This window comes from Pelodiscus sinensis, chromosome 13, assembly GCF_052426305.1.
Source record: "Pelodiscus sinensis isolate ZL-2025 chromosome 13, ASM5242630v1, whole genome shotgun sequence".
NCBI classification, from domain to species: Eukaryota; Metazoa; Chordata; order Testudines; family Trionychidae; genus Pelodiscus; species Pelodiscus sinensis.
The window spans coordinates 34,089,454-34,104,193 of NC_143064.1; the positions used below are offsets into that span (position 1 = coordinate 34,089,454).

General features: G+C 44.6%; 1 long non-coding RNA gene across 1 annotated transcript; it reads right to left on the minus strand.

Annotated features, from left to right (window-relative positions):
* Window positions 1–329: 329 nt before the first annotated feature.
* Window positions 330–14,484, minus strand: LOC112544521 (uncharacterized). The gene is made up of 3 exons (XR_003087853.3): window positions 14,013–14,484; window positions 13,875–13,934; window positions 330–615 (listed from the first exon to the last, which is right to left on the minus strand). It is a non-coding gene; the product is annotated as an uncharacterized LOC112544521 (long non-coding RNA).
* Window positions 14,485–14,740: the final 256 nt, after the last annotated feature.

Genomic DNA, 14,740 nt, shown 5'->3' on the forward strand with positions numbered 1-14,740 from the left:
GAGCTACAGGCCAAAATGTTTGAGAACCTCTGGTTTATATTTTGAGAAAAATCATCAGAGTAGGAATCTCAGTGCTCCACAGTTTTAATGCACAAAGCCCATTAATGGCAGAATCAATTACTATTGACTCCATCTGTTTCCAGGGGAAAAGAAACAAGTCATGTGCACTTGTAGTTACTATGCCATAAAGAACCATAGCTTCATGTGACCCCCTGTATGCCAGTGAACGCTGACTTAATAAGGACGGCTCTTCTCAAGAGCTGCAAATACTATAGATTAAAGGGCTGTGAAATACTGTGGTAATAGCCATGTTCCATTTCCCATGTCTTAGTAAAACACTCTCTAGACACTACCATGAATAGAAAACTGTACGTTGTGTTCTCCATTTTAAATGTCATATTGAAACACCCACTGTAACCCTTTATAAGGTGCAGCTTTATTTTCACACAGATGTGTGCTCGAGTGCTTAAGTATAAAAGTGCAGCCTGATTACATTTGATATCTTTTTGTTTTGTATTATTCATATTTCTTTTCTTCTTCCTCCAACAACTGACTCGGAGAATTCACTCCTTCGATACTTGAGTGATGACAAGATCTTGGTGATCCAAGAAGAGCCTTTGACACAGAAAGACAACAAAAGAGACACAGGCCGCAGGTCAAGGAAAAAGGGCAAAAACACAAGTAACTTGAACTATCCAATTACCCCATCAATGTTGACATCTGCTGTTAGTGTCAGGCTTGAACCTGGGCAGCAAGATGTCCTGAATTTCTCACTAGCTGAAAGCAACACCGTTCCACTTTATCACGTAAGTTCATCAAATTTTTAAGTTTTAGTTCTTTTTTCTTAAGAGCCACTGGAATTAATATTGACATAGCAGAAATATGATCTTATATCTTACAGTATCATGTTGCATGGCAAGATTTCACAGTTCATTTTTTCACATCCATATCATAAGGTACAAAGCTCATCTGAAAATCATCTAGATCAGTATACTACATATACTACCTATACTGAACAACTGTTCTCTGTATTTTGGGCTGACATTTTTCATACAATCTAGATCAGTGTTTCTGAAAGTGTTCCATGGAATCACTCTCAGAAACACATTAACTGACCGCCCTGGTTTATTTACTGGCACTATGGCCACGGAGCCTTGCAGCTCCCATTGGCTCCATTTTGTCCTTTGCAGCCAAGGGGAGCCGCGGGAAGTGGCATGGGCCGGGCCACTTCCCGCTACAAAGGATGGCCACAAAGGATGAAACAGAGCCAATGGGAGCTGTGAGGCTCCATGGCCGTGGCGCCACTAAATAAACAAACCGGGGCAGCCAGTTAAATGTTTCTGAGAGTGATTCTGCGGAATACTTTCAGAAACACTGATCTAGATTGTATGAAAAATGTCAGTCCAAAATACAGAGAACAGTTGTTCAGTATAGGTAGTATTTGCAGCAGCATAAAATCTGCAGACACTGCTTGCCTAGCTAAGATGGGTATTAATGGCAGTGCAGATAGTGAGGCACATCTTAAGTGAATATGGTAGAGATAGGTGAGTACCCTGCACAGATCTCTACAGGCTCAGTAGTACCTCCCATACCTACATTGCTAAAAAGCTTGCTGCCACAATGAAAGATTCTGACAAAGGGGAGCCAGGGGAGGAAGATTCTGACAATAGCTACCTCGATCGAAGGTCACATTCTCCTGTATCTTGATTACAGTTAGTGAATTGTAGTTTTGACAGGTTAGATGGTAAAGGTAAAACCTAGAAGGGGACATAGGGTTTCCTTTAACCATCAACATATGAAAAAAATTGCTTTGTCTTCACTAACATTTTAGCACATTTAGTTGATTTCTGTCAGTTAACACATGTTTAAAACACATCTTTAATCCTAGTGAAGACAAGGACCACGTGACTTACTTAGTGGGATCTCTTCATTTCCAAGAGGATTGACTAAATCCCAAACTCTGCTCCCAGAACAATTGATGCCAAAAGAGATCTTCAGTTTCACCTGTAGTCATTGGGGCTATGTCTATACTACAGGGTTGTGTCTACATTGGCACGATCTTGCGCAAAAGCACCTGCTTTTGTGCCAAAACTTGCTGCCTGTCTACACTGGCCACGAGTTCTTGCACAAGAACACTGACGTTCTAATGTATGAAATCAGTGCTTCTTGCACAAGAACTATGATGCTCCCGCTCAGGAATAAGCCCTCTTGTGCAACTGTTCTTGCGCAAGAGACCAGTGTAGACAGGCAACATGAATTTCTTGCTCAAGAAAGCCCTCTGGTTAAAATGGCCATCAGAGCTTTCTTGCGCAAGAGAGCATTTACACTGACATGGATGCTCTTGCACAAAAGCACATCTCTTGCGCAAAGGCACATGCCAGTGTAGATGCTCTCTCCTGGAAGAGTTTTTGCACAATAACTCTTCTGCAAAAGAGTTCTTGCGCAAAATCATGCCAGTGTAAATGTAGCTCAGGAGTTTTGTGTAAGAAAATTTACAGTAAAACAGAAGAACAGAGGGCTTTTTGTGGTGTAGGTATACCTCTTTCTATGAGGAATAACTCCTTTTTGCATAAGATTTTTTGCGCAAAAAGGTGTATGTGGACGTTCTACAGGGGTTTCTTGTGCAAAAAGAGCCTATCAGGAAAAGCACACGTGCTCTTTTGGCAATCAGAACTTTCTTGCACAAGAGTGTCCATGCAGTGTGAATGCTCTCTTGTGCAAAAGCACATCGCTTTTGCGTTGTGCTTTTGAGGTGTGGACGTGCTTTTGCGCAAGAAGTTTTTGCAGAAGATCTCTTCTGCAAAAAGCTTCTTGCACGAAAACCCTGCAGTGTAGACAAAGCCTAGGTCAGCGTTTCATAAATTGTGTTCTGCGGCACACTGGTGTGCTGCGAGGCAGTCAGAGGTGTGCTGCGGAGAACAACAGAATTCAAAATGGCCACCCTTAAAGGGGCAGGTGACCTTTTTTTTTTATTTTTGCTCAATGACTTTCCCCTAAACTTTTTTTTTCTTTTCTTCTCAACAATATCCTTGATGTTCCTCATTAAAAAAAAATATTGTTTGGTGCTCCTCGGTCTTAAAAGGTTAAGGAACACTGGCCTAGATGAATCCAATAATGTACTTTGCAATATCTGAAAAGGTGGGCCTCCCCATGTTCTGAGTTTCTGAAGCATTCTCAATCATGGTGGATTGAGAGGTGTGTCCCCTGAAGTATGTGTTTTCTATCTTTTGATGAAGGAAAAACTGGTGAGAGGATCTGTGACAACCATTGCCTACTCCAGTTGTGAGATTCAGAACTGTTAAGCTTGTTGGATGGATGCCTCTGGAACTTCTCCAAATTTCAGACATGCTATCCAGAGATCCAGTGGTTCAGTCATTTAAACAAGCTCTCTCTCAAATCTTGGGCTGTAATCCTGGTCCTAATACATTTAATAGAGAAATTCACATTAATTTAAATGGAGTCTTGATTTCACCCTGGAGTTTAAGCACAAGGAACATGTGAATTGTCATCGTGGATCAGACTTGAAATCTATACAGACTTCAGAGTAGGCAGAAAAAGGATAAACTGCCACCCATAATAGGTCTCTTGCTTATCTCTTATGGTCACCCCTTTTAACATGGAGTTTAATATGCCTTCCACAACACTGTTGTTTCTGTTAATTATGAATATCCTTGATATTTATATGAATGCTCAGTCTGTTTTTGAATTGTATTAAGTTCCTGTATTTAATGACTTCATATGACAATGAGTTATATAGTCCAATTACACATTGTGAAAAAGTGTTTCCCTTTACCTGTTTTGAATTTCTCACCCTTTTAAATAACAAATAGTCTTGTAGAACCTTAAAGACTAACAAAACATTTAGATAGTATCACGAGTTTTTGTAGGCACAACCCACTTCTTCAGATGAATTGAATATCTCCATGTTCTTATATTATGGTGCTGAAAGAACAGGATACTGCTAATTTATAGCCCAGTCTAGCTTAGCAAACAATGTAGAAGCCCAGCCATATAGATATTGCTCAAATTGTGGCTATTTTTTTCAGAGTGATTTGCTTACTTAATATAGATGTAAAGAAAGTTACCTATTGGCAAGCTGTTCTATATGGGAGGAGGCTAGAACCTAAAAAGCGTAACAGACAAATGGGTGGGTCTTTCTGTTACGATATAAGGAAAGAGAAGCCCATTCTAGATGGCTGGCCCACTATGCAAAACCTAAGTATTTAAGGCAAAAACAAAATCTCCTTTGTTCTAAATTTGTCTGAGAGAGACTAATACATACCCAGAATGAATCACACTCATCCCTGATTGAACCTCACTGATATCATCGAAAATAAACCGGAGACAAATCTAGCCCTATGTTAAGCAGCATTGAAAATGAAGTTATTATGTACTTAGCACTTGTTTTGTAAAATTATTTTCCCAAACACTATTTCCATTAATATGTCTTATTTTAATTTAATCTTAACTCCATTGCTTCTACCTCCTTTATCAAATTCCCAGTATAGTACTCTGGCATGCACCAGCAGAATCAGTATTAGTAGACTGATTGTGTCATCACAAAGAAATTATCTTGCTTACTGAAACTGGGCAAAATGGTTGCCTCTGAAACGTAATTAAGTTATTTTGCATTGGATTTAGCTTTTTCTACTTCATTAGTCTTGGTAAACAAAGGACATTTAATTTAGACAATAGTGTCTATATGCATGAATATGCAATTCAAAGCGATGTTTTTGTTTTCCACTGGAACATGTATTGTAATCTTAAAATATATTCTAACAGGTTAAAAATTGACCACCATATGTTTAAGTAATATGACAGGGTTAGAACAGAAGGCTATAAAAAAATAGTCCTGTTGGATTCCAGGAGGTGGGTGGACATTAGCATCTAAAGGACCACCCACCAGCCTATGGGGAGGGTCCACAGAGCCAAGAATGCCAAATGATTACTGGGGACAAATAAAGAGAAAACAGGGATGGGTATAGAGGTCATAGGATCAAAATGAGGGAACCAAAGAAGGACACCGAGCAAAGAACCCCGAACAGTGTCCACTGCCCCCCGAAGATCTCGAGAGAGACAGTGGATGCTGCCCAGTGGAACTCTGCCTGGATGAATGAACGGATACCAGAGCGGAGATAGGCCCCACAGTTGCAGGCCCCTCCTTTCTTAGGCTCTCCTGCATGATAAAGGGAGGACCCCACTCTCCAAGGACTCGGCCCAAATGCTGGCAAGGTCTGGACTGAGGATGCCCCAGAACACATGGTAGAACTCGGGGACTTATTGGTGAGCATGAGATAGAGGGCTTTCAAGAATTCGGCCAGAGAGAGAGGCAGGTCTAGCCGGTCCCTGTCGCTCGCACTAACTGTTGGGAGTTCATTCCAGAGGATTTTGCAGACATCTGGTTGGATCTGGGGAGAAAAGGGAGGTGTAGAAGACTCGAGTCCTCTCACACATCTCCACTAGATCTGTGAGGGGGGTGCCATCCTCTGCCAGAAGGCATATGATGCATTTTTAGCCCCCCTGTTTTTCTCCAGGGTGTAAAAGAAGTGGGAGCCATGATCCTGCTCCTGGAGTAGATGGATGCAAAAATGAACAAAGGCATCCCGGGCCCGAAGGTCATCTAGGGCTCGGAGTTCCTCTCACTTCTCCCAGTATGTTCCACAGAGGGATGGATCTCTGGGGCTGGTGGCCAGATACCTCTCTAGCTCTAAAACTTCCTGTTCCAACTGCTCTATCACCACATCCCTTCACGAGCTGGCCCCCCAGGAGTCGTTGCAGCAGAAGAGCTGCATGTACACCTTCCTCACATCCAAACACCACTGTGCCGAAGGACCAAGTGGTGGTCCAAGAACAGGGCTGGCTGAATGCTGGAGGAGTGGGCCAGAGAAAGACAACAATGAGAAAGAAAAATGCAGTCTAACTGGGAGTGAAACAATCATTGATCCTCCACCCGGACAAAAGTGAATGCAGTGTCTTTGTCTGGGTTGTGGTTGTGCCAGACATCCACCAGGGAGTGTTAGTCTATTATATCCCTGAGAACATCTGCAGCAGCCTGGCACTGCTCAGTCCCCATGTGGTCCCGTACCTTGAGGGAGCAATTGAAATCCCTACCCAGGACCAGGCACTGACGAGGATCCAGAGAGCTGAGGAATGCAGACGACTGCTGGAAGAAGCAGAGCTTCTCTGGACTGGATTTCAGGGCATAGATGTTAACAAAATTTAATGTCAGCCCCTCCACCCAAACCCAGAGGTGCAGTAGGCAACCCTACACAACCTCAGCAGTCCCCGGCACCTTGGGCTGTAGGTTCAGGATGAACAGGGCCAACAGATGGCTGAATAGACCCTGTCCCCCCACTCCAGCCACCAGCTAGCCTCAGCAGCTGGAGAGGTCTGCATCTCCTAGAGGAAGGAGAGCACCTTACAGATCCGGAGACCCACCCTACAGCCCCGGGTGTTCAGAGTGGCAAGGATGAATGGTGGCATTGAGAGGTCTGGAGAAGATCCTCATTGGCAGGAGTACTGGTAGTCTCTATTGGGCCCCGCAGCAAACTGTGACCATATCTAAATGTAAGCAGGCCATCACAGAAGCTGCAGGACTGATGGTAAGGCTGCAGCCTCCCACTGCTCAGTCCCTTTACCTTCCCTGCAAAATGGCCCGTACTGTCTGGAGGACAAGATGGAAGTTTCCTCAGCACTGAATGTCAAAAGCCACTTTGTTCTTGGAGCCACGGATGTCCTCCAAGAAACAGCACATCTCATCCTTCAGCATATCGGGTGTCGGGGCCTCAGGCCCTCAAACGTCTTTGGGCCAGACCCCTGTATGGTAATTAAGGAAATCCTATGCAAACACTTGGAAGGTAATAAAGTGATAGGGAATAGCCAGCATGGGTTTGTGAAGAACAAGTCATGCCAAACTAATCTGATAGCTTTCTTTGATAGGATAACGAGCCTTGTGGATAAGGGAGAAGCGGTGGGTGTCATATACCTAGACTTTAGTAAGGCATTTGATACAGTCTCGCATGATATTCTTATTGATAAACTAGGCAAATATAACTTAGATAGGGCCACGATAAGGTGGGTGCATAATTGGCTGGATAACCGTAGTCAGAGAGTTGTTGTTAACGGTGCTAAATCCTGCTGGAAAGGGATAACAAGTGGAGTTCCGCAAGGGTCTGTTTTGGGACCCGTACTGTTCAATATCTTCATCAATGATGTAGATATTGGGATAGAGAGTACGCTTATTAAGTTTGCAGATGATACCAAACTAGGTGGGGTTGCAACTTCTTTGGAGGATAGGGACATAATTCAAAATGACCTTAGCAAGTTAGAGAAATGGTCAGAGGTAAACAGGATGAGGTTTAATAAAGAGAAATGCAAAGTGCTCCACTTAGGAAGGAACAATCAGTTCCATACATACGAGATGGGAAGCGACTGTCTAGGAAGGAGCATGGCGGAAAGGGCTCTAGGGGTCATAGTGGACCACAAGTTGAATATGAGTCAACAGTGTGATGCTGTTGCAAAAAAAGCAAATATGATTCTAGGTTGTATCAACAGGTGTGTTGTAAACAAAACTCGTGAAGTCATTCTGCCGCTCTACTCTGCACTAGTAAGGCCTCAGCTGGAGTACTGTGTCCAGTTCTGGGCGCCACATTTCAAGAAAGATGTGGAGAAATTGGAAAGGGTACAGAGAAGAGCAACAAGAATGATTAAAGGTCTAGAGAACATGACCTATGAAGCCAGGCTTCATGAACTGGGCTTGTTTAGTTTGGAAAAAAGAAGATTAAGGGGGGACATGATAGCGGTTTTCAAATATCTAAAAGGGTGTCACAAGGAGGAAGGAGAAAATTTGTTCCTCTTGGTTTCTGAGGACAGGACAAGGAGTAATGGGCTTAAAGTGCAGCAAGGGAGGTTTAGATTGGACATTAGGAAAAAATTCCTAACTGTCAGGGTGGTCAAATATTGGAATAAATTGCCAAGGGAGGTGGTGGAATCTCCCTCTCTGGAGATATTTAAGAACAGGTTAGATAGACATCTGTCAGGGATGGTGTAGACGGAGCTTGGTCCTGCCTTGAGGGCGGGGGGCTGGACTCGATGACCTCTTGAGGTCCCTTCCAGTCCTATTATTCTATGATTCTATGGGCCCCATAACCAACTGACATAGGAAAGCAGGGACCCTGAAGTCCCTGCTGCGATTATGGTAGGGGCAGTGACAGAGGGAAAACAGTTCCAGACATGATGGGAGTGAGAGAAATGAAAACTGCCTCCTCGGGGCCAATGCCAGAACTAAACATGGCAACCCAGGAGTGGCAGCAGTAGGGTAAGAGGAAGGAAAGAGGACAGAGAGAGGAGGAAGAGGAATAAGGGGAGTAGAGGGAGAAGGTGGAGGGGGACTAGGAAAAGGAGTTAGAGGAAGGGGAATAGGAGGAGGAGTAGAAAATTTGGTTGGTGGAGGGTTGAGCAGGGAACAGGGGTAGGATAGGGGCTGAGAGTGGAAACAGGGTCAGCAGCCTCGGCAGAAGAGGCACCGGGATGAAGTGCCTCCTCACAGGGCAGAGGATCTGTAGTGATGGTAGGGGAGGTTAAAATCTCCCCAGTGCCAGGCCCCAGGGCCACAGAGGTCCCAGCATCAGAGGTCTCAGCACCAGAGGTCCCAGCACCAGGGGTTATGTGGAACAACGGGAACTCCTGCCCACTTGAAGCACCAAGGGTCTCAATGGCCATGGCCAAAATGCTGCTGATGGCTGAGCAGATGGTCGCTCCCTGGGGCAACTTGAAGGCAGGGAGAGGGGGGGATAGCAGGTCAGAAGGAAAAAGAGAAGGGAGCTGTCATCCCTCCAGCACAAGATAAACTCCCTCTGAGGCAGCTGGGGTCAAATCCAGGGCCTCAATCTCCAATCCATTTTCATCTCATCCAATTTACAAACAGGCTGACAAATTATACCTGATTCCCTAAGTAGGGTTTTCTTATTTTCATGTTCACCTCCCTCTAATTCAGTTATTGTTCAGAGTCGGATTTGTTTACTGAAGAAAAGAGACGACTGAGAGGGGACATTGCAACAGCTTTCAAACAGCTAAAAGGGTGTTATAAGGAGGAGGGAGAACATTTTTTTCTCTTTAACCTCTTATGATAGGACAAGAATCAGTGGGCTTAAATTGCAGCAAGGGAGATTTACATTGGAGATTAGGAAAAGCTTCCTATCAAGGTGGTGAAGCATTGGAATATATTTTCTAGGGAAATTGTGGAATCTCCATCACTGGAGATTTTTAAGAGCAGGTTAGACAAACGTATGTCAGGGATGATCTAGATCAGGGCTGGGCAAAAGGCTGTCAGTGCACCACAAACAGCCCACCAAGCACTTTGATCCAGCCTGCGGCAGCTCCTGGCTCTGCTGCTAATGCATTGCCTGGGAGGTGTGAGCCCTTTCAATGCTTTTATTTAAAGGGATCATGTCTTCTTTAAATAGCAGAAATTGAAAGGTCTTGTGCCAGCCTGGCGGCCCTCAGGCTATCCATTAGTGGCAGAACCCAGGAGGCACGAGCCCTTTCAATTGCTTTTATTTATGGGCTCGCATCTGCTGGGTGGCTGTTACCACCTTGCCTGATGGCCTCCAGGAAGGCATGAGCCCTTTAAATAGAAGCAATTCAAAGGACTTGTGTCTTCCGGGCAGCTGCCAAGCAACGTGGTAGAAGCTGCCTGGCAGGCGCAAGCTCTTTTCATTGCTGCTATTAAAGGGCTTGCAACTCCTCGAGCAGGAGCCAGGAGCCCTTTCAATAGCAGCAATTGAAAGGGCTCTCCTGGATCATGGCTGTCTTGTCGCGTCCCCCTCCCCAGCCAGTCATGTCCTGGGGACAGGGGAGTGCACAAAGTCTCCTTGTCCTACCAGGGGCACACGGCACCAGAGGGAATTGCCAGCTGTTCAAAACAGCTGGCAGTTCTCTCTAGGCACTGCATATCCCTGGCAGGGGCTAACACTTCACATGCTTTCCTGCAACTAGGTCAATCAGAGATAGTGGGCAGTGAAGTCTCCTGGCCCTGCCCTTCCGCTGAGGCCCCGCCCCTTCCAGGGTGGCCTGCAACCACTTGAGAAATCATTGAAGGGGCCCCCCTTCAAAAATTATTGCCCACCCCGATCTAGATTTTGCTTGATTTGCCATGAACTCAGAGGACTGGTTTTGATAACCTCTCAAGTTCCCTTCAGTTTTAGCAGTCTGTGATTCTATTCAAGGGAATATTCAGGTTGTTTCCAGTGAAAATCAATTCATTTCTCAACAGGAAGGAAGGTTCTTTTACCCAGAACCCTAATGATTTCATATCATAGTTTGAACAATAGAAATTTGACAGATTTAGAAAATTATTGTTTTGTTGAGGTGACACATGTTTTAATTCTAGGAAGCAGTACACTAGAAAAGATAGCTTGAAGTGGGCAAAATGTTATATTGGTGTCCAATGAGGGTGTTATCCCAGTCTTGACTTCTGTTCATTACACTGTAAAACATTTGTTTCATTTAAAAAATATGGGTTTGCCTGTCCACTCACTTAAGGTCTATTTAGCATTGTTAGTAGCTTTTAATATTCATATTGACAGTCAATCTATTTCCTCACACTTCTTAGTCAAAATATTTGTAAAAAGTTTATTGAATTTGTATCCACCAGGATGAAACCCATTTCTCCTTCAAGTGGTTTCCCTGTGGGTGCTCCGCTCAGGTATTAGTGTGCTCTTGTGCTGGCAATTAGAGATGTTTAAACCTAGCAGTGCCTAACCATGCCATGCATGAGCAACAGCCCATCAGCTGCATGGCCATATCCACCTCAGTAATACCAACCTCAGTGACCGCCCTAGGAACTATAGGGCCAATATCACTCTCAACCATCACATCAGCACTGATCCTATTAGTCAGCTGTAGCTACCCAATGAGAACATCAGCAAAGTCTCCACAGACTACTCAATTGTCTCCAACTCATCCTCTACCCTCACCGTCAGCCATGACTCAGATGGTCCTGTAGGGGAAGATGATGACTTACATCAGTCGGATTCAGATAGTAAGTCTCCACTACAGCAGTCCTAGTTGTCCCCCAACAAAGCGATATTTCCATCTTCCTCTTCTCCTCCAACCAAGGATCTGAAATAATTTCAGCAAATATCCAAAAGGGTAGCACAGTCACAAGACATAGCACCCTACAAGAGGTGCAAGAAAAGCAGCACAAGCTGCTAAGAATTCTACAGCTCAGCACATCCTCCAAGACAGCACTACTCATAAATGAAGACATCGGAAACCATATGGCGAACACCAGCCTCTATACTACCCACCAACTGTAGGGCTGATAGAAAATACTTTATCCTAGCTAAGGAGATGAATTTTCTTTTTTCTCACCCCCAGCTAAACACAGTTCAAATCAATGCCCCAGGACAAGGAGCACAAAAGGCTTGACATTTTTCATCAGCTACACTCCTGTTGAGAATTTCGAATTATATGGCCCTCCTGGCTAATTATGATTATACCAGCTACTAAACAGCTGGCCAGAACAAAGGAGGCCTCAGCTACAGTCCATCATGAAAGAGGGCCAATTCTTTGCCCACCTGGCACTCCAAGTGTCAATGGACATAGCAGATACGGCAGCCCAATCAACCACAATGGCAATCGTTATGCATCAGGCTTCTTGGCTGCAGTCATCTGGTGTTCTCAGGGAACTGCAAACCAAAGTGAAGGACTTGCCTTTTGGCAGGGCTCAGCTTTTCGCAGTGAAGACCAATGAAGTACTCCAGTCAATTAAAGATTCACGCATAACCCTTCGGACACTCAGAATGTATAAGCCGCTCAATAAGAGGAGGAGATACACCCCATACCAGAGATCTAGGAATACCTCCTACTAGAGGCAACATCAGAGGCCATTTGACAACAGGTCTAAACAACGGACCAATAGAAGGTCACAACATGCTCAAGCATCCACACCCCAATCTGCTGCACCCAAGCAGCACATTTGAAGGTATGGTCAAGAGCATGAACAACCACCCTCTAGATCCAGTGCATACCATCCACACATTCCACCATCAGTTGAGACCCTTTTACCACCAATAAGCTCTCATCACTATGGAGCCTCAAGATTATAAGGACTGGCTACACCATCCCCTTTATGCCTATGCTCCCTACCCACCTTCCTTCCCCATGCCTCTTAAGGAACCCCTCTCATGAGCCCTTTCTACAAGCAGACACTCAAAAACTATTCCTAGGGTACATAGAGCGAGTTCCACCAGAGTTTCATGGAAGAGGGTTCTATTCCAACTATTTCCTCACTTTCAAAAAGACAGGGGGATGCAGGCCGATCTCAGATCTCAGGAAACTTAACAAGTTCTTACACAACAACAAGTTCAAGATGGTAACTTTGGGAACCATCCTTCTGGCACTGGATATGGGGGACTGGTTCTCATCCCTTGACCTCCAAGATGCATATTTTCATATAACAACACACCCGGCTAAGAGGAAGTTCCTCCAGTTCACGGTGGGCAAAGAACATTACAGGTATCATGTCTTCCCCTTTGGACTGTCGATAGCACCACGCATGTTTTCAAAGACCTTGGTCACAGCCTTCCACAAAGTGGGGAGTTATCATATTCCTGTACCTTGATGATTGCTTGGTCAAGGGGTCTTCTCTACAACACACAATGACCATGACAGATCTTACCTGAGACATTTTTATTCACCTGGGTCTTTTAATAAACAAACAGAAATCTATTCTGGATCCCACCCAGAGAATAGAATTAATTGGAGCAGCACTGGATTCTATGGTGGCCAGAGCATTTCTCCTTCTGAGCCATTTTCAGACCCTGTGTGACGTTGTACAAAATATTCTACAGGCCCCAGTGACAACTGTCTGCACATACCTACAGACCCTATGGCACATGGCGGCCATGACCTTCTTGATATCCCTCACGAGTCTGCACATGAGATGCCTACACACCTGGTTGGTGTCAATATATATTCCCAACTGACATAGCCTCACCAAACAGATTACCCCCAAAGTTAGTGATGACATTGCTGCAATGGTGGACCTGCCCACTAGCCAACTGTCTTCTGTCCAGAGTGACCTTCCATTGCCCAGACCCCTCCCGGATAATCAGTACAGATGCTTCCTTTCTAGGCTTTGGTGCTCACTGCGGATAGCACACAGTGCAGGGCAGATGGTCATACCAAGACACAAGACTGCACATCAATATTTTGGAATACCAGGTGGTCCACAATGCTTGCCTGCATTTCCTACCACTCATCCAAAGCCATACCATTTGTCTTCTCATGAACAACACTCCATGAATGCATTATATTAACAGATGGGGGTGCTCGATCACGCTCACTATGTGCCGAGGCAATCAGGTTCTAGAACTGGTGCATGAAAAGCAAAATTACACCAACTGCAATGTACATACCAGGTCAACAGAATACTAGAGCAGATAAACTGATCAGAAAATTTCTCAACAGCATAAGTGGGAGTTCAGCCTCAAAATCATCCTATTTTTCAACAGTGGAGGTTTCCAGGCATAGACCTCTTCACCAAAAATGTCCCCACTTCTGCTTCTGAGCAGGCCAGGGCAAATATTCCCCAGGAGATGCTTTTACTATACAATGGAGAGCTCCATTCACCCCAATTCCCCTGATCTCCAGGGTAATCCACAAGATCCAGACAGACTGAGCGAAGATCATCCTAATAGTGCCATATTGGTTGAGACAGCATTAGTTTCCTTATGTCAATTACCAAGCCCATTCCCCTTCCTATCACTTCCCATTGCTAACTCAACCCAATGGACAAACATACCATCTGAACCCTCAGACTCCGTAGCTCACAGCCTGGTTTCTCTGTGGTTCCAGAATGACAAACTTACCTGCTCCCAGAGAGTGAAACAGATCCTCCTCAGCAGTCATCACACTTCTGTGAGGTACACCTATCAAAATAAATGGAAAAGGTTTCAGGAAAGTTGCAGTCAGCGCCATCTATGAGCACATACCTCCTCAATACTTACCATATTCAAATATTTAATGGACCTCAGCAATGCAGGGCTCTTCATCAGCTCCATAAGAGTCCATCTCTCTGCTATCGTGGTCTTCTATGACCTGGTAAATGATGTCTCGGTGTTCGCTCACCTGATCACCATGCGGTTCTTAGCCAGCCTATCAAAAGCATGTCCACACATAAGCCCACTGGTCCTATCATGGGATCTAAACCTTGTGTTGGACTCATTGACAAGACCACCTTTTGAACTTTTAGCGATGGCCTCAATGCAACACATGGCCATGAAGGCATCCTTCATTGTCACTATCATATCTGCACAATAGGTAGGTGAGACTGTAGCCCTCATGTCAAGTCCACCCTATACACTTTTCATCAAGAACAAGATTATCCTCAGACCTCAGTTTTTAGGTAGTTTCTGACTTCCATATCAACAAGCCCATTTACCATCCCAAACCACATGACTCCCCGAGGGAGGTGACATTACACACCCTCAATACAAGAAGGACTAAGTCTTTCAGAAAATCTAATAGACTTTTTATATTCACATCCAGTCCTACTAAGGAAACAGCTGTCTCCACACAACACATATCCAGATGGATATCAAGTTGCATAAATACTTGCTACAGACTTCGAAACAGAGCCACTGCAACTAGTCACTGCCCATTCTACCAAAGTGATGGCTGCATCAATTGCCTTTTTATGCAACGTACCACTAGCCAACATCTGCAGGCCAGCTAC